The 19,053-nt window shown below is 35.2% G+C and overlaps 1 protein-coding gene across 5 annotated transcripts in view; it reads right to left on the bottom strand.

The window, feature by feature from the left end:
- Positions 1-19,053, bottom strand: part of LOC108002673 (tropomodulin) — a 219,951-nt gene that overhangs the window by 108,304 nt on the left and 92,594 nt on the right. The window lies entirely within an intron of this gene.

A 19,053-nucleotide genomic window follows, 5' to 3' on the forward strand; every position in this document is an offset into this window, starting at 1 on the left:
TAATTGAAGGATCGAATCGGTCAGGATTGTTGAAATTGTGTTGAATTTATTTTAGAATGTCCAAATGCAAAACAATTACAATCACATTTCGCATAAATTCGATAAAACAATAATTCGTCCATGATAAATAATAATAATAATAAAGATAATGACAAAAGATATTTTATAATAAACTGATATAAACTGCTATCTGGAAGAAAAAAAGAAAGTAGTTCAATTTTCGTAAATAACACGCGACGGTAATAATCGATATTTTCACAAAAAATATCTTATAAAAATTCCAATTTTGATCAAAAAAAATTGATGAAAAAGCTGCTTTGCGAGTATGAAAAGTGCGAAATTACAGGAACAGGAATACAAAAACTAGGAATTATTATTTCTCTACGAGAACATTTTTCATTAAAAAAAAAAAAATAGAAAAAAAAAGGTGTCACTCGATTAAATCTCACTCATAGCAATAACGTTTGAACCTGGTATTCTGTCAATATTTGGTTACAAATGGCTTATTACGGAATTATCTCTTGGCGGAATGACACGTGGAGCTGAAATTTCACGTATCATGCTCTCTATGTATACAGGCACGAAAGTTGTCTCATAAAATAGAGAAATATTGTCTTTGAAGCGGAATCCCGTATCTCTCGTCCCGTTTATGTTTCACGAATTTTCCTCGTTTCAAATCGTTCGAAGCTTACTGGAAAACAGCCAACGGAGATAAAAATTTAAATGAAGTTTGTTAGTTCGATGCTTATATTTCGAGTAAATAGTGTAATTTCGATGAGTTATATACCGTGCATTGCCGCAGTGTTGCATTGTTTTATAACCGGGTTGTCCTTCCTTCGTTATACACGTTGCAACGAGAACAAGAAAAAACACGGACTTCTGTGTTGATTTTTTAAAGAAGAAAAAAAATCGAGGACCCCTTTTCAGCAGGAATAAAATAATACGTCGAACTCGATATTTTGATAAGTTCAATCACATTCACGTTCCTTTTTTTTTTCCCCCTCTCTTTCTTTTTATTTTTATCACCGCACAAGTTTCTCGAGTTATGCTACATTTATAAATGTCTCGCAAAGTAGCAAGTTTTCTGGGTCGTATACTTAATACTTTTAGGATACCCAAGTGTCGCGAAGAATCGATCCGCGCTTATGAGAGAGATATGCACCACCATTTAAGAAAGGATGAAGAAGTACTTACACTTTTTCGAAGTGGATCATTACGGTAAAAAAGAAATCAAAGTTCGATAGAGCGATAAATCTTTCATCGAATAAAAATAAAAGGTATTATTATTGGCGAACGAGATGCGCAATTTGTTGAGAATTCTTGGCTCGATAAATTGAAATAAACGGGTGGAAGGTGGATCTTGTTGGAAGCAAGTGGAATAGCAAGTGTTGTTAGCATTTGATCTTCTGGATTCTGGAACAAGAATTAAGATTCCAGAACGTGCACAAGGATGATCTTAAAGGATTTTTGGATTAGCGAAATGATTCCGTCTTAATTAGGATCTCGCTGGTGTAATCTGGTATTTAATACCTAAGACTGATCAAACAAGAACGTTCTCGTGGGATATATGCGCTGAAAATAGCTTAGAAACATTTAATTTCAATTTTTCTCGAGTCAAATCGAATTTCTTCTTTTATTTATTTATTTTTTTTTAAATTCAAACGACGTCTTGAATCACCTCCACCTTAATCAAAACATTAACAACTCCATAAAATTTAAACAACTCTGACAACTCGGTTGAGAATAAATTAAAAAAAATTGATCTGGAATGCAAAATATTTTCGATATTCGAATGACGAGTTGATAAACTCGTCTTCCTCGCGTCGCAACTATGTAACTCGGTCGCGTTCCATCATTCAATAAACCAGCTATAAATACAAACATTTTCCAGTTTCGCACAAACCACGGCGTCCATATTTTCGTCCCGTCGTCGCGAGTCAAAGTTGGTTGCGAAAAATCAATTGCAAAAATGAAAATCCCACAAAAACGGAAATCGATCCGGACAAATTCGAATTCGGCACAGCGATGGTCTTTTCCCCTACTCTTATTTTTTGAAAATTTTCCACACGCGGACACGCGTGTGCAATATCCATTCCGCACGCTCGTGAAACATTAAATGCACCGTGAAAGCCCGCCGGATTATATTTGCATGTATTATCCCGCCCAGTGAGGAGCCACCGAGCACTTCCTGTCGCGGCCATCGCATCTCTTGACCCGTGACATCAAAGAAAAACTGACGAATTTCGGAAAACTCCTCTCTCCGGATCCAGTAGATGATCGTTTGCGTGTTCGTTTTTTTTTTTTTTTTTATATTCTTGAACGAGGGAGAAGGAAATGCGCGCACTTTTCTTCTTTTTTTAAGCTTTTGTTGTCGCGTGATACTTTGGAGAATTGACCGTGTGGAGAATGATTTGAAGAGTTTAGTTTTAGATAGGTTTTATGGAAAATTATTCCAATTACGTGGGAATTAAATAATATTTTCCATTGGATCCAAGGAATCTTGGGTTATATAAACGTTTCTTTATTTAAATAATTAATAGACGTTAAACGGTTATAAATGTTTGAGCACGTGTACTTAATTTTTGATTTATAGATATATTGTATCGGAATTATTATACTGATAAATGAATTTATTACTGACGTATTAATGTCAGCAAATTAATGGTATTCTAATAAAATTAATAATTTATCAATTTTAAATCGTTTATTAAAAATTTATGGACAACGTATGTAAATTTGTATAAAATGTATTCGATAGCTACACGAATTAATCTTTTCGTTAGTTTAAAAAAAGAAAAGGTCTCTTTTCTAATTTTATAAAATTTTTGAATATATTTTTGAGTATTTTGCTAATCTTAAAAAATTTTCCAATTATTTTTGAATAATTATACGGATTCATACGATTATCCTTATTTGTAATGGCGAATTAAATTGATTAAAAGTTCGAAAATTTTAAAATTTTTTTTCTTAATTTTCGATACAAATTATGCGTCGAAGATAATTCTTTTAAAACGTTGGAAACGACACCTCCTGGCGTCGATATAATCAATCAATATATTCGGGAAAATCGATCGAGCTCTTCCGGTTAAAATCTGCTTAATAATGGAATTAAAGAGAATAGATTATCTCGTCAATGTCTTGCCCCGCTTTAATTTATAGCTTTTCACGCGGTTCATATGGGTAATTAATATTCCACAAGGACAGCCATTCGAATTCTTTCATTATCGTATTCGAAAGATCGATAAAATTAGAATAGTGGAATATTTATTTATTGATTTCTTTTTTTTTTTTTAATTCAAGAAAATCGATTAATTAGAAATTTGACGAAACAAATATTTAATATTTTTCTAAATATATAAGAAACGATCTAGTCTTTATCTAGTTTTATTAAATTCTGTTTTAAAAAAGTTAAAGGTTGGAGAGGATATCGAGAAAGTGATCATGAATATTCCACTTGTATTAAAGAGAATGAAAGGTTATGCAAACACAAAGGCACTTTTTTCACGGGATATAAGCACCTTTTTGAAATCCTTTAGATTTTTATTTTATGAAGATATCCCCTCGAGGGTCTCGTTCCCCCTCGTGAAGACACTTTGCGGTAACAAAATTCAAAATACTTGAAGAATTTTTTAATACCTTTGGAGAAGTGGTTAAAGTCATTGCTTGTGTTTATTAACGTTTCATAATTCTACTCGTTAAACGCGTTAGTGTAACGAAAAAGGATTAAAATATAATGCAAAATAGATCTATCGTTTATGAAATTGTGCATCGAAATATAGAAGCTTTGCAATTTTAAAAACAAGTGACATAAATCGATAAGATTTCAAATATAACGATACAAAAGTTTACTATTCTTAGCAAACTAAAGCGTAAAAAAAATTTCAGAAAATTTCTAATTTATCTACCGTCCCGCTTTAAAAAATAAATTATATTTCACCCTGTCGAATCGAACGAGAAAACAGAAAATCGAGAGACACAGAGGGGAGGAGATTCGACAGGGAAAATTATCGGAAATATTCGAAGCATCTCGAAGGATTCGCGTGCCTGCGAAAAATGGAATCGGTTACGGCGGTACAAAAGGATCCGTCCATTAAGAGTGTGAACAAACAGAATTCCGATATGATCGATCCGCGCGGAATAAAATTTGGAAAATTCGAAATTTTCCAGGGACGGCCGCCGTCACGGCCTGGCGCTGCATAATGGGCCGGGGTGATTTAGCTGCGGATATAAATAAACGGGGGCGCAGGTTTTAAAGGAGCCGTTGCCCGAGGCCGCGTCATGCTTTATGCCGCAACTTTCCATTCTAAAAAGTTTATACGCCGTTAATCCAGGCCGCAACGATCAACCGCGATTTTACGATTTCAACCCCCGCGTTTTGATCGCGCCTTATATCGATCCTCCGACCTGTTTCTTTTTACAACAAATCTCTTGGAACGGGTAGAAACTTTTTATTTGAGTATTAAGTGGCAATCGTGTGAAGCTGGTGTAATGAATTTTCAGATAAAAAATGGTGATGAAAGAAACGAGATATGTATAAAGTTAATATTTTTAACGTTGTAAATATATCCTTTTGTGGCAATTAATTTCTTTTCTTTGTTTTCAAGATTAACGTGTTGATCGAGATGATAAATTTGTTCAAAAAGAAGCATTTCTTTTTATTTGATGAAATAATAATTGAAAATATTCTGTTGTAGATGATTGTTGACTTGGGATTTATAAAATATTCATTTATTTATTCTGATTCGCGAGTGAGAAATAAAGTATTGTAATAAATGCGATTATTGAATATATATATATATATACGTGAATTTGGATTTGAAAAAGGATCTCGAATATCGATTATCTCGATTCAATCAAAAGTTCGTCACTTCTTCCTTCTCGAAATCTATTTTGAAAGAATTAACAATGGGAATCGATAACCTGTATGTATACCAAGTTATAAATATGCAAAGTTTGGTAAAGAAATTAATTCAAGGTGGTTTCATATATGATTCGTTTCTCTCGTTTCAGCAATATCGAATGCTAATTTTCCTATGGATTTCCGATACTATGGATGTTAATTTATTTATTTATCTACTCCTCTTGAAACGATAATAATCCACGTTAACGATTTAATTATTTACAAACTATTTCTTCCAGTTCTATTTTTTATCCCCCTTCAAATAATAACTCTGCCTATATTAATATCACGAATGAAATCCCCCAAAACGAATGATATTTTCGCCCAATACAATTTTTTTCCCAACAACGTTTAAGAATCGTTTAAAAATTTAACACGTACGTTTCCTCCGCAAACGTAGATATACAAACATATCCGATGCTCAGACAGTTTACAACACTCTCCTCTCCCCCTCCCCCTCTCTCTACACGTTATCCAAATCCGATATCTCCTCGAGCATAGATACCAAAAGACCATCCACACACCGACGTAACGTGCAATTCCATCGTGGCAAACATTGGCCCCTGGTTCCCTAAAATGGAAACAACGGGATACACCACGGTAAAATCGGGAAAATCGGCCGACGGGAATCCACTGGTGGAAAATAAACGGAACGGAGCCCGGGAAATTCGAGTCACGTACCGGCTAAATCCCCGAAAGCAAGATTTTAATTAATCTTAGCGCTAGGCCCCTCCCGATCTATACTAACCGTTTTCCACGCTTCACGCAGACAGTGTGACAGTTGTACCTCAAACAGGGGGGAGGGAATTACAATGGGGAAATGGAATTCAAGAGATGAAGTGTTGATTGCGCACAAACTGCATTTCAATTAACAGAGATCGCTTTGTCTGCTCCAGGACGGAGGGGAACAACGCCGGTTTCCTGCGATCTTCAACGACACCGCTTGTTCAATTTGTCGCCGCCCTTCGAACGAGGCTTCCTTCCGATCGATGGAAAAATTGTATGTATTTTTGTATACAGGAGGATCGACGAACGAGGTGATTACGGTAAGTTGTTATTGTAAGTGTCTGATGAAGAAATTGACGAAGTAAATTATTGTAGATATTGGAGTCGAATATTGCTGATTTGGAAGCCAAGGAGGACGGTATCCTGAATCTTGATTTATTTAGCTACGAAGGGAATTAAAATAATCCTAGAATTTTCTTTATTGTTTGTTGAGAAAATTTAGGTTTTGACATAGTCAGTTTTCTCGTGGAGAAAAAATATTCGCTCACGGAGAGTTCGTTTGATCCTTTCCTTTCAGATGTGTGTTTGATCAGTGGATATATAAATAGAGAAATAGCATGAATAAGTATTTTGTATTAAATATTAATTTGGATTATTATTATTAAAAATAAAATCATTTATGAGGGAAAAATGTTCTATTCTATAACAACTTCGACCTCCGCCATCATCGTTTTCCAAATCAATAGCCTTAAAGTACTTCAATTTACCCAGAACGAAACGTGCAATTTATTAGTTCAATATTTTCGGTAGATACAAGTGTACTTCGTATCTATTACGCAATCGTATCGATAAAATGTAATACAATTTTCACCGTTCCATTCAATTTTTCAAACTTTTACCGTTATTAATTTGCTCGTTTATCAACGCACTCGTATTTCAATTGTTTCGCATTTCGATTCACTCGTTTAGATTTTCTATCGAATACATTATATTAGCCACATCTCTGGCAGTCTTGGAATATTTTTCACAGAAAGTTCTCCCTCTTCTTCCCTTTTTACAATCATAGTCTTAATTAATATCCCTATGATGTTGCCCCTTCTTCTTTGAAGTTTATAGGTTTTGCTGGTCGATTATTAAGCTCTTCCATCATTGTTAAACGTGTAATCCATTACAGCAAATATAAGTAATTACATACAACGCCGCAATCTTAACTATTCATCTCGTTCAACGGTGGCCATAGACGAAGTGTTTCGTCGTCACGAGGATATTATGAATGGTTACGTGTTAACGGAAAAGTTAACGGAGCGGAATTAAACGAAACGAACTCTTTTCGTATTTGGAAAAAGCCGGTCATAAATGTGCCAAAAGAACAATTAAACGCTGTATTATTCTAATGGATCTGGAAACGGATCGGAGAATGGACCGGAGGAAAAAGAGAGGATAGGTTGAAGTGGGTGGAAAAGAATGGCAGGGAATCGCGTTTGCTTCGGATAGGAAATTTAATATATAAGAAGTGACAGCGCTTTAAGCGGAGATAATCTGGTAAAAAAGGATCGACGATTTTTAAATTTGTTAACAAGAGTACGTAGTTCGATAATGCGGTAATAATAAGAACACAAGTTTGGATTTAAATTATTCGAAAAAGAAAGAGAAAAAATGTAAAATACCTGTGGAAATTTAATAAAGAAAGAGAAAAAAATCAAGCCGTCGTTCCTCACGAAATAAGAAACCGCATCTCCGTTGAGAAAAAGGTACACAAACTCCTCTGTTATCCAGCATCTCTATCACATCGGATGACACGTCAACGAAACGACCGACGCTCCACGTTTCACGTTTCCGCGGTCAATTTTTCGTCGATCTCATCCTGAATCGAAGAAAGAGAAGAGAGAGAGAGAGACAGAATAGTCAACTGATTTATTTCTGAATTTTATCATTTAATAGAACGACAATCGTAATTCGTCTGATTCGATCATTATTTCACGATGGAAAACAAATGGATGCCTATGAATATTTAAAAAAAAAAAAAAAAAAAAAAGAAAATGAAAATTTCAAGTTTCAAAAGTGACGATACTACGAATAACCGATGTTTGTACAAAATATATGAACGCGTGGCATGGTAAAAATTTTAATTTTGATTAAAAAAATATGCGAAAAGCTGCGAAATTAACAGTGAAAAACTAGGAAATATTACTTTTCGCACTCGATTAAATCCATGGAGTGCGTTCGATTAATATTTGCTTACAAATATAGCTTATCGGGAATTTTTTTTTTTTTTTTCTCAATTGAAATTTCATGCACAGACACGAAACTTTTCCCATAGTGGTCGTTTCACGACGTCAAAGCAGCCGACTGATTTATGCGCGGCCGACTTTTGTCGGTGGCCGTCCACCGAGTTTGTCAGTAGTGTAGGTCGCGCTCAGGTCGGCCCTTCTCGCAACTTGGCCGTGTAATAAAGAGTGTCGTCGTTTAGACGGTGGTATAAGGCCGACGATAAAACCCGCCACGCTGACTGTGTAAACATAATTCAAGGCAGGGACGGGTCTTAAACCGCGGCTGAAGCACCTCGGCGATAAAAGTGTCACCCATTCGCGACCCTGACGTCTCTGGAAATGGGAAAAAATGTTTTTCCTTTGTGATGACGGGCTTGCTGCGCGAGCAAGAACATTGGCAATTAGGGAATTGGAATGGGATGATGGTACTGAGTGGAGATAGGTATAATTTCCTTACTCTTTGTGCAGGAAGGAATAATATTTTGGTATATGTAGATATAATTTTGTAATTATCTTTGGTGCAGAATTAAAAAGTAAAGAAATTTGGAAATTTATCATCTGGATCATTGGATATGAAGGATAAGATCGTGTTGATGTGTGAGTAGTTTTTTATTTGAGTTTTTGTATTTTATATTTATTATTTTGTACTTCATATTCCCAAAGAGTTAGATATTGCAAATTATTGTTGAAGGATAATTTTAAACGATTTAATTAATGTTTGTACCTTTGTATTTCGATATTCTAAGAGATGGTCGAATTTTTTTAATTATTATTTCGTAGAAAAAAATTTTAACTTTAATTTGCAATACTTTATTAGGATTAAATTAGATCGATATGTAATAGATTCACGGGAAATAAATAAGTTTATTTTTGCAGTGGCAGTTCAATTTACATGATTGATAAAAAAATTTCTAAATCTTCGTTTGAAACATCACATCGGAGATATAATGTTTCCTCGAATCTTTTTAACTCCAACAGATCTTACGTATAAATATACGTTTCTGGTTTCAAATAAAAGTTGGCCAATCTTGTATCTCGCGATTCTTAACTTTGTTCTCCATGTTTCCCATTCGAAACTACAGTTGAGAAGATTTCACAAAATAAGAATCGTCGGATATACGCCGCGGATTTTTACTCCTTTTCTTCTGTTTTTCAACAAATTTTTCCACAGTCTAAATTTTAATTTAGTATAATCTTTTGGACCTCGATCGAATATTTTCATGGTTCGATTAATAAATATTGTATTATTAATATTAACATCAAAATCATTATTAATATGATTAAAATGGTATTTATTAATATTAATATTTCAATATTAATACAATTGAAAATTTCCTTAATAAAATTCCTGTGGCTAATTAATGTATTAACAAGATCGCAATTGTTATTGCAATTTTCGATCGATTTCTTTCTCCATCCATTGGTATCACCATCATCGTTAATAGCAGTTTAAAGTTTCGAAAGTTTCAAATCTATTTTAGAATTCTCTTTGATGTCTATGCAAATTGAAGTTTGTCCACAGTTCTGCTGGAACCGATTCTGGCCGCTTCTTCCTCTCCTCCGTTCCCAATACATGAATTCGAGGCAAATAAGTTTCATTTAAATAATAGGTGGCGATACATCACCAATGTTTCATATCGCACGTGAATTCTGAACGAGCCGTTTGCACGAGGGGGAGGAGGGAGGCAATTAAAACAAAGGGACAAATGAAATTTGCATCGTTTGCGAAGATAAAATTAATGAGGTTAATTAAAGCGACGTTGCACACCCGTTTCGTGGCACACTATTCGTCGTATTCGTAGTAAATAAATAAAGTATAATACCTCGATTCCTCCGAATTTTCACGAATTGTATCGTATCGCAACGAACTTTCGAATCAATCTTTCGTAACACGCGTTCATATTCGCCATTCTTTTTAAAGAAATATCTCCTATATTTCTCTAAATATTATTTCCTTAAATATTCGGCGTAAATATCGTGCCGATTTCGAACTTATTCTTCCATCCAAATATTTTTGCTCCCAATGCTGTACCGTACACGCGTTTTCAACAGATCCTTCCACTTCCTCCTCCATCCCATCTTCCGCTCTTTCATTCGTCTTGGCATCATCCATTCCTCTCGAGGAATAATCCTGTAGCCTCCGTAGTAACCTCGTTAGCAAACAGTCGACAGGAATTATTATTTCAGGCCCCGTGCTAACAGTCCACATCTCTGTCTCTTTCCATCTCTCCAGCTTCCAGCTTCGTCGTGGACGAATTATTCGGCCATCGGAGTCGCCCACTTTCGCCTCTCCTTAATTATTATGCACCGAAAACTTAAACTTGCACTCTGTTTATTCGGAAACAGAGATCCACGGATTTTCTCGTCGATGAGTAATTATTTCCTCGTTTATATTATCGACCAAGGATGGAGAGAAATCGTAATTGGACTCGATTTATAAATATGAAGAGATAAATATTCGAAAATAGGATCTATATATATATACGTGTCGAGAAATTTAAGATTTCGGATATTAAATTGAAGAGGATTACATTTTTCATTTTGTTAATAATTCTTAAACGTAAATGGACCCTTAGTGACGAATTCTCCTAATAATCCTCTGCGTACTAACTCTCGATTTTTCCTCAAACGCTGCTGGCCAATTACCGCTCGGTGGCAAATTCTCGGCGTCAACCAAGTAAGAAGTTGTAATTTTATGTATTTAGGCTACACACCACGGAACACTTTCGCGGAGTTGTTTAAGGCGGAATTAACCATTCCCAAATATTCATGCATATTCACGGCATTGGGAAGTTCGTTAACACGGCAGTTTAATCATGTCGGGTATTATGCCGCAAAATTTGATCTTGCAAATCCGCTTGGCATAACGAATGTACTTCCCTAATGCGCGGGCCCTCGAAAGTATATACTTCGAATGGAAGGAAGCTTAGGGACGCCTCTCCTCGGGATCGTATTGCAAATTCTATGTTCTACGAGTGCCAACATTAGCATTCGCCAGTCTCGCTAGATTTTAGGAATGAAGATTGACAAGTTTTCTTTTTTTTTTTTCCTTTCAATAGAAAAACTCAAGTCTCGTTTGAAATAAGGCGCGATAAATTTTTATAAATCGAAATTATTCTTTTCAATTTGAATATAAAACAATGTTATAAAACGATCGAGCGACGAATCGATAAGAGGAATGCACCAAAGGTAGGTTGAAAAATTGAATTTTATTTATCTCTTATTTTAAAGTCTCTCCTTCGCCTCGCTCGCGCCGCCAATTCAAAAGGAATTCTCTTTATCGAAACCGATCTATTAATCCACCGGCTGAAACTTCCGATCGTATCCTCCTGGATAGTATTTACGTTCGGACGTTATTTGTAATCTCCGCAATTTTCCTCGAGCGTCCAGGGGATCCCCGTTTCATCTTATCAAAGAAAGCAAGAGGATCGGGTCGAGGACGGGGCAAGCAAGCGTGGAGAAAGCGAACGAACGAGAGAAAGAGAGAGAAAGAGAGAGAGAGCCTCATAAAGCCATCACACGTCAGACGAAGAGATCGTTTTTCCGATAATCGTGGCAAGGATCCGCGCGCGCATTCATCGACCCTTATCCAAGGATAATGCCCTGTCCTTTGGCGTCGTGTGAAACGCCTGGACGACGTCATCGCTCGAAAAATTCCCCCTTGGACGGTGACAGGATTCCTCAAGAGGACGGGGAATTAGGCGGAATGGGAATACTGTAACGATGTTCTCTTACTCGCTTTTATTATTCGATTCTGTTTAGATAGGGTTGTAATTTGAATTAGGATTTTTAAAGGTGGCTGGGGAGGGTTCCAGGGTTAATTTAGGGTTAATACATCGACGGCACGATTCTGACCATTAGGGCGGCGCTAGAAACGGAAATTATGCCGTGTATCCTAACTATATAATGTGCTAGGGGAACGGAAATAGGCTTGCCACGTGGTGGTCAGTGTCTCCGGATTTTGACTAAGCTCGAACGCTCGTGATTCGAGTCTTAAGCCTTCTGGAAGTAACGAGATATGTCGCGTATTTGCTTAGGAATAATTAAAGATGTTAGTCTTTTTCCTTTTCCTGTGTAATTTTATTTTGGAAAAAATCTTTCCAATTTTGTGGCGTTAGTGTCGAAATTTTGTTAAAATTAAATTAATTTGGATTTGTTGTGAAATGAAAAAAAAAATATATTAAAGTTGTTAAGGTGTATTTATTATTAATTCATTAACATTTATTCAATTATTCATAATATGCAATTTGCTATATTAAAACAAATTCTTGCACACAAAATTAGTATGTTTAGTGTTATTAATTAATGCATCGAAGATATATTTCTATATTACAATACAAATTTTTAAACAAATTGTACACAATTCTGAAAATAATATTTAAAACATAATATTTAAAGAAGGATAACATTATCATGGAAAATATACATTTCAATTCAAGTATATATGGTTTTATTACAAGAAGAAAAACAGTAGTGAACTACTGAAATCTTGAAAACTCGAGAACTTTGAGAATGATTCTTGTATTTTCTCCTTTAAATTAAGCAACTTTCATTCTCGCCGTTTTTTCGAAAGTTCAAGTGCAGCGGAAATATTTAGACTTGCTTTATTTTAAGATAATGAAAAACCAACAGCATCCTTTCCGCATTTCTTCCACAGCAAAGCTTTTGCGGTTTCGTCCAGATTTGCATTGCATCTTTTTTACATTCTCGAGGACCAAAAAATATCCGCTAATTTCTGTTTTATTAATTTAATTTTTTTCTTTCGGGTCCATCCATTTTTCTTAGACAAACTACAATCATCTAAATCGATATAAATTTGTCCCAATTTATGGATACTATTGATCGACGAGAAATGGAATATTTTACGAAACTTTTCAATTATTTTTAGAATATTCTGTATAGACACGACACGGATGCAAATTTTAAATTTTAACGAATCATAGAAATTAAAGAAATGGAATAAAAATTTCTTCCATTTATTAAATATTTTAACTAACATTATTCCGTGAATAATTTGAACATATCTTCTAAATATCGTACATTTTTATGTACAATTTTACCTTTGCTATAAGGATACAAAAATTCTGATCTCGCTTATTATTAATTATTATAAAGGATGAATATTCATATCCCAGATAAAAAAGTGGGTTAACCGCATAGAAGATAAAAAGATAATGAAAACATTCGTTGAAGATATATACACCACACTCACGCAATGACGTACACGATATTCACAAGTATTTAATTTTCGTACGTATAATCATTTGCATCATATCCATTCACAAAATACACGAATAAAATATTCTATCCGATATCTCCTTGGAGAATTATTATTACCATCCGCGTAATTCGACGCCTTTACGATCAAATTTCGCGGGTTAATACGTTTATCCACTCGTTGATAGTTTTACGACGCTTAATTATTTTACGGCCAGATAAAACCAGGAGATATATATTCGAATCGTGCCGCTCATCGTTCGAGCGTTAGACGTTAATGAACCAGGTGTTTCATCCATAGAAATGCGTTACAATGATGTCATTACCCATTCGCTTTCGGGATAATTGATTCCATTCACATCCAGGAGCGCGTCTTCATCGTAAATGTATATTTGATCGTTGCGCAAAAGCATATATGCGTTTCGTTTTCTCGTCACGAGAATAAAATGCATCGAAATTGATGATAAACGTTGCGATGGATCGTCGAATGGAATAATATAAAATATAATTTCGATGACCACGATTTTTAATAAAAGAGAATAAGAAGTATATAATTCTTGGATGGATTTGTCTAAGAATTATCTAAATCTTCGAAATTTTATTTTATTTTAAACGCAAGATGTATCGTAGATTGGAATATATTTCTGTAAATTTTCCAAAGGAATTAAAATTATATACGAAAAGTTGCCTTTTATACTTTTACCTGTCGAATTTTATTTTACTATTTGCAAGATTATTTACAATTTCAAGTAGAGGTTTCTTTCGAGTGAGAATATTAATTTTAAGAGAGTAAAACGTATATTGTATATATAAAATTGGGAAGAATGTTGTATTTATTATATTTTTAAACTGAAGAGTGAAAAATCTGTTTGAATAAATATTCTACGGTAAAACAGATTTGCATTCTACGCGCAAGAACATAAGCGTGCAATAATGGCGCAAGAATATGGAGCATCAAATACCAATTAATGTTTTTTCCTCTCTCAACCATTCCAATATAGCTCGATCCAATTTGAATATTTTATGCTTACGTATTAAAGTATTTTCCAAGGAAATACAATCAATCTTTTCTCTTACATCATCTAATATAAAACTTTGGATACGCATAGATTTTCAAGCGGTGAATCGGGTAAGGTGATAATAGACATTGATAATTAAATTTTAATTTCTAGAAAAAGTTTCCAGTCTCACTTCAAAACATATCGTTTATCATCTTTTTTCGTTGCAAAAGGTTATTTCAATTTTTTTGCTTGATATTTTACAAATCTACACCTCACATTCTCCATTTATTTTTTTAAATATAAACTCACGAACATGGTTTCATAAATTTGTCGTGGCATTTCGTGATATTTTTGCCGATCTCTCTTAAATGGAACGCGAGACTTTTTTTATTTCTTCGATCAAAGCGGTGGTATCAACCGCTAACTGGAAGTATCTTTTTAAGGCAAACTTTCTTTCCAGTTCAAGCGATCACCCCTTGGCATCTTTTAATCACGGATAAAGCCCCCCTCCTTCCTGATGAAACTTCCCTGCTTCGTAATTTTATTGCGCGTTTTCGAAATAATTCCTTAATAATCTTCTTCGATGACCAGATAAATAGTCACTTCTTTACCACGAACTTATTTCGAAATTAATAAATCGAGGATTGTTCAAATATCTCTTTTCGACATCACGAGCGAACTCGTAACGATATGACCGAAAATATTTAAAATCTTTTTCTTCTTTTAATCGGACAAAATGCCATCTAAATTTTCCTTTCAAAAGTACAAAGATGCAAATGTACACTTAAAATATATCAGAACATTTTCTCTGAATTCAATAATTTTCACAAGCAAATGGAGGATATCGAACAATCTATCGGCAAAAAACAAAAAATATTCGATCGATTAATATTAAACGAAATTAAGTGCACTTAACTTTACTTAACAAATAAACAAACTGTTTAGCCGTTGCATCGTCCGATGGATGAACTGGAAAAAGGGGGTCGCGCCATTATCGAGTCGGAAAGGGTACCGGCATTGTTTTACATAAATATTTGAACCCGTCTACGATAGGAAGACGATGAACTTGGGGTCGGCTCACCCGAGCATTCTGGGTCACGCGAAATGGATTGGATCCCTGCCGGCCGGCCGACCGAGTTCTACTCAACGAAGCCTGGATATTGGAAGGTCGCCAATATTTCGACCGACCCCGAAACGGGATTCAATCTGATTTCCGTTTTATTTATACGCCCATCCGGACAACTCTATATAAAAAAAGCCCTGTAAAAGTCGCCGATAATCGCCCCCACCCTCCACTTTCCCTCCATTCAATTCACACCCTTTTCCCTTCTTCTCTATCCCTCGATTGAAAAGCGAATTCCACGCAATTTGGATTAATACACGTGACGGAATGAGATGCGAGCGAGAATTTTCGTGAAACTTGATCTTGGTAACAATAGTCGAGCGAGGGAGGGGAGCGGTATATGTCGAATCGACGTGTCTCGACAAGCGTGTATTCGGAGTTTGGAGCCGGAAGTTGGAGACGGCGTATTTCACGGGGCGTCGAATTCGTCCGGCTCGGCGAAAAATCGCGCGAAGGAACCGCTCGTTGGCGCGTGGAATATCGGAGCTTGGGCGGGTTTCACGGCGGCGACAGCGCGGAAAGGTCGCGAGAAAGTTTGACACGGTTGAAGCAAACTTTTCCTCCCCCCCTCCACTCTTTTTCGGGGGAGAAAAATCCGTCGAGGACTTGGCGCGTCCTCACCTCGTGCGTTTCGATGGTTGAGTGAAAACGGATGAATGATACGCGGGGGGAGGAAGGGTCAACTTGGATCTTGATTTAACCCACTCGAAAAATATCGTGGTTTTGTCAAATCCTCTTTCCTTGCTATTTTATCCCTCCCTTCGTTTTAATATCTTTCGTGATAAAATTGATTCGATGATTGGTTTAGATGGAATGAATCGATATAATCGATTGATTCCTCGAAACCGAAGCGGATATTTTTATTTTATCCTTAAACGTACTGCATTTTCGTGGATACTGACTTTCGCTGATCTCGCATTCTGTTTATTTATTCAAGCGCCAAATACGTTTAACCTGTCCCGGAGAATTCTTATCGGAAAATCTCGGGCGAAAGTTCTCGGCCCAGAGAGGAAGGAAACCTCGGGGTTTCTGTTCCGTTAAAATTTCACGAGGCTTAAGAAAGCGACCGCTCCAGGGAATTCACGGCCTTCCTCTTCCCTTTCTTCCTCCACTTTTTCCTTTCTTTTTTCTTTTTTTGACCGTTGGTCGTTTTTTCGCAGCCAACGAGCGGGGAAACGGAGGCGAAAATGGCCCTTGAGGAAGTCAGCAATGTTTTCGAAATGCAAATTGTCAAGTGAGCATCCTTGAGCGGCTTTTCTTTGAGGGAATCACGCATTCGATTAAGGAAAATCGTAATGGCGTGGATTAACTCTTCGCAAGTTTTTGGTAAATATCTTAGCAGTTTCAAATCGTCGAAAATTGTTTCGCGTAAAGGAAATTTTATTTGGAATATTGTTTTAGGTAAGGCCAGGAAATTTATTTGATTCGAGATGAAGTGGAAAATCCGATGGAAAAGTAGCAGTGAGAATTAATTTTTGGTTTGAAGGGATTATATATTTTTTTAATTATTCGAATGGAATTCGTTATATCTTGACTTAAATTTAAAAAACTTGTTGAACAGAAGAATAAAAATTAACAAATTTAAAAAATTAAAAATTTAATAGACGAGCTGGACCATGGAATTATTATAAAGGGTTTAAAGATAATCGTTTTTTTAATCTATGGTAATTTTAATTTAGTAATTTTCGGAGTCTTATTCATAAATTTAATTGTTGAATTTCTAAAAAAATTATTACACAGGCACAACACGTATTTTAAATAGAATCAAACAACTTACTTCCCCAAAGAAAATATGGAACAAATATATATCTATAAATCCGCAATATATATTTTCACGTTGCTCTTACACATCGATTCTTTCAATTCGTACAACATATTTTCTCCTTTTTCTATAAAAATAAAAAATCCCCCGTTAAACCCCTTTAATCTTTTCACTTTCCAATTTTCATACACTTTCTCAAATCCAATTTTTTTTAACACAACATCCCCATTTTTCCAGATATACGATAATAATTCGCAGATTATCTTTACTTTTATTACAAACGCTTAAAACGTGAAACCAAAACAGCACAGCGCATTCCACCATTAAGAAAAAAAATCGTTTCAACGTTATGATATACACGATGAACCTACGAAATCATCTTAACCAGCTTAATCGTAAAAAACGGCGTTGATAAAAATACCCGAGGCACACCCGAAAACGGCCACCCCTCTCGCTCTCTTTTCCCTCTCCTCTGCTAAAAATACAAAGGGCAAACGAGTGCAGTATACGCGCGTATATAATCTTGCACCCACTCTTTCGTTCGTGGGCGCGAAATAAAAAATTTACGGAGGAAGAAGCGGAGGAAATGCACGAAAGAAGGAGGAGATAACGCCTCTTCCGCCTTTTTCGTTCGTTCGTTAAGACAAGGCCGGGACAAGGGATCCCGCGTTGATTGCGCGGTCTAATTATAATTTCCAGGGAGAGCAATTAGCAATCCGCCACCTGCCGCGGACAAACGCGCGTCTCATTATATTTGTCTTTTGTCAGTAGCGTGCAAAATGGCCGTGTATTAATGCCTCGAGCGAGACGAAGACGACTGCTGTTCCTTGCTTTTCGTTCACCAAAGATCTTTGCAACAGTCCCAGCTTCTGGATTCTTTTTTTTTAATTTTGTTTGATTTGTTTTAAGGTTTATATTAAGGTTTTCGTAAGTACACATCTTTAAGAACGGTATAAATCATGGTAAAATTTTAAGGTTAAGATTATTGTACATCTTTATGAATAAGGCGAATACATTTTGATTCATAAGAATTAAAAGAAATATCGTAGGAAATTGCAAGAATGTAAATTAATTTCGTGGATGGATTTTGTGAATTTTGAATGATAGTTGTAAAATATTGCGCGAATTGTTAAAAAAAAATGTTAAAAAAAAGCATTTTTCGAATATACCGGAAGTGTTTCGATTGTTTGCGCAATCAATAGATTGATTGTACAATTGGATGATTTATGGAACTCTATAACTATCGGCTATTGGATTGGCACTGTAGAAAATTTGGTATATATTTTTATTTATTTATTATTTTTTTTTTTTAGGAGAATTGAAACGTTTAAACGATATTAACTTTAACAAAAGCCTATTAATTATTGATTATATTAATAATTTAGATTATTCGCCTTATTATATTAATTTTACCGATAAAAATCAACCGATCTTGAATTAATTGTTTACAACAAATAGAAATCCGTTTATTTCTAATTATTCATCGAAAGGTAATTTAAATATCGAAATAAAAAGAAACGTCTTATACGTGGAATGAATTCATAATTAACTTTATTTCTTTCTTTTTTTTTTTTTTCTTTTTTTTTTATTACGTATCAAAGCTCGAAAGAATTGTTGGGCCGGACACTTGAATGGATAGAATAGTCGTTCAGCGAACAAAAGGTGCAGAGTTCGAATAACGATCCAACAATCCCATTCACCGATTCCTTCTTTTTGGTCACAGTTTTCACAAGCGGTATTTGCCACCCACTTTTGTGCCTCGTTTTCTTTCGGCTCGAATTTTGCATTTACCGTGTAATTGAAAACAATCACCCACGTCAAACCGAGTTCTATGGCGCGATTGTCTCTGAATATCGAGCTAATAGAAAGGAAATTTCATTAATTTTATTTATCAACTTCCATTAAACGTAAGAAGAGACGTATTTCAATATATAATTATAAGCAATATATCCAGTGAAATTTTAAAGTTTTGCTTACATGCAATATCGATTCATTTTTCTCAAGGAAGTACAAGAATTAGAGGAATTCAATCGTCTTATCCTTGCTTTGCTCAC

Source organism: Apis cerana, linkage group LG9, assembly GCF_029169275.1.
Source record: "Apis cerana isolate GH-2021 linkage group LG9, AcerK_1.0, whole genome shotgun sequence".
Classification (NCBI taxonomy): Eukaryota; Metazoa; Arthropoda; class Insecta; order Hymenoptera; family Apidae; genus Apis; species Apis cerana.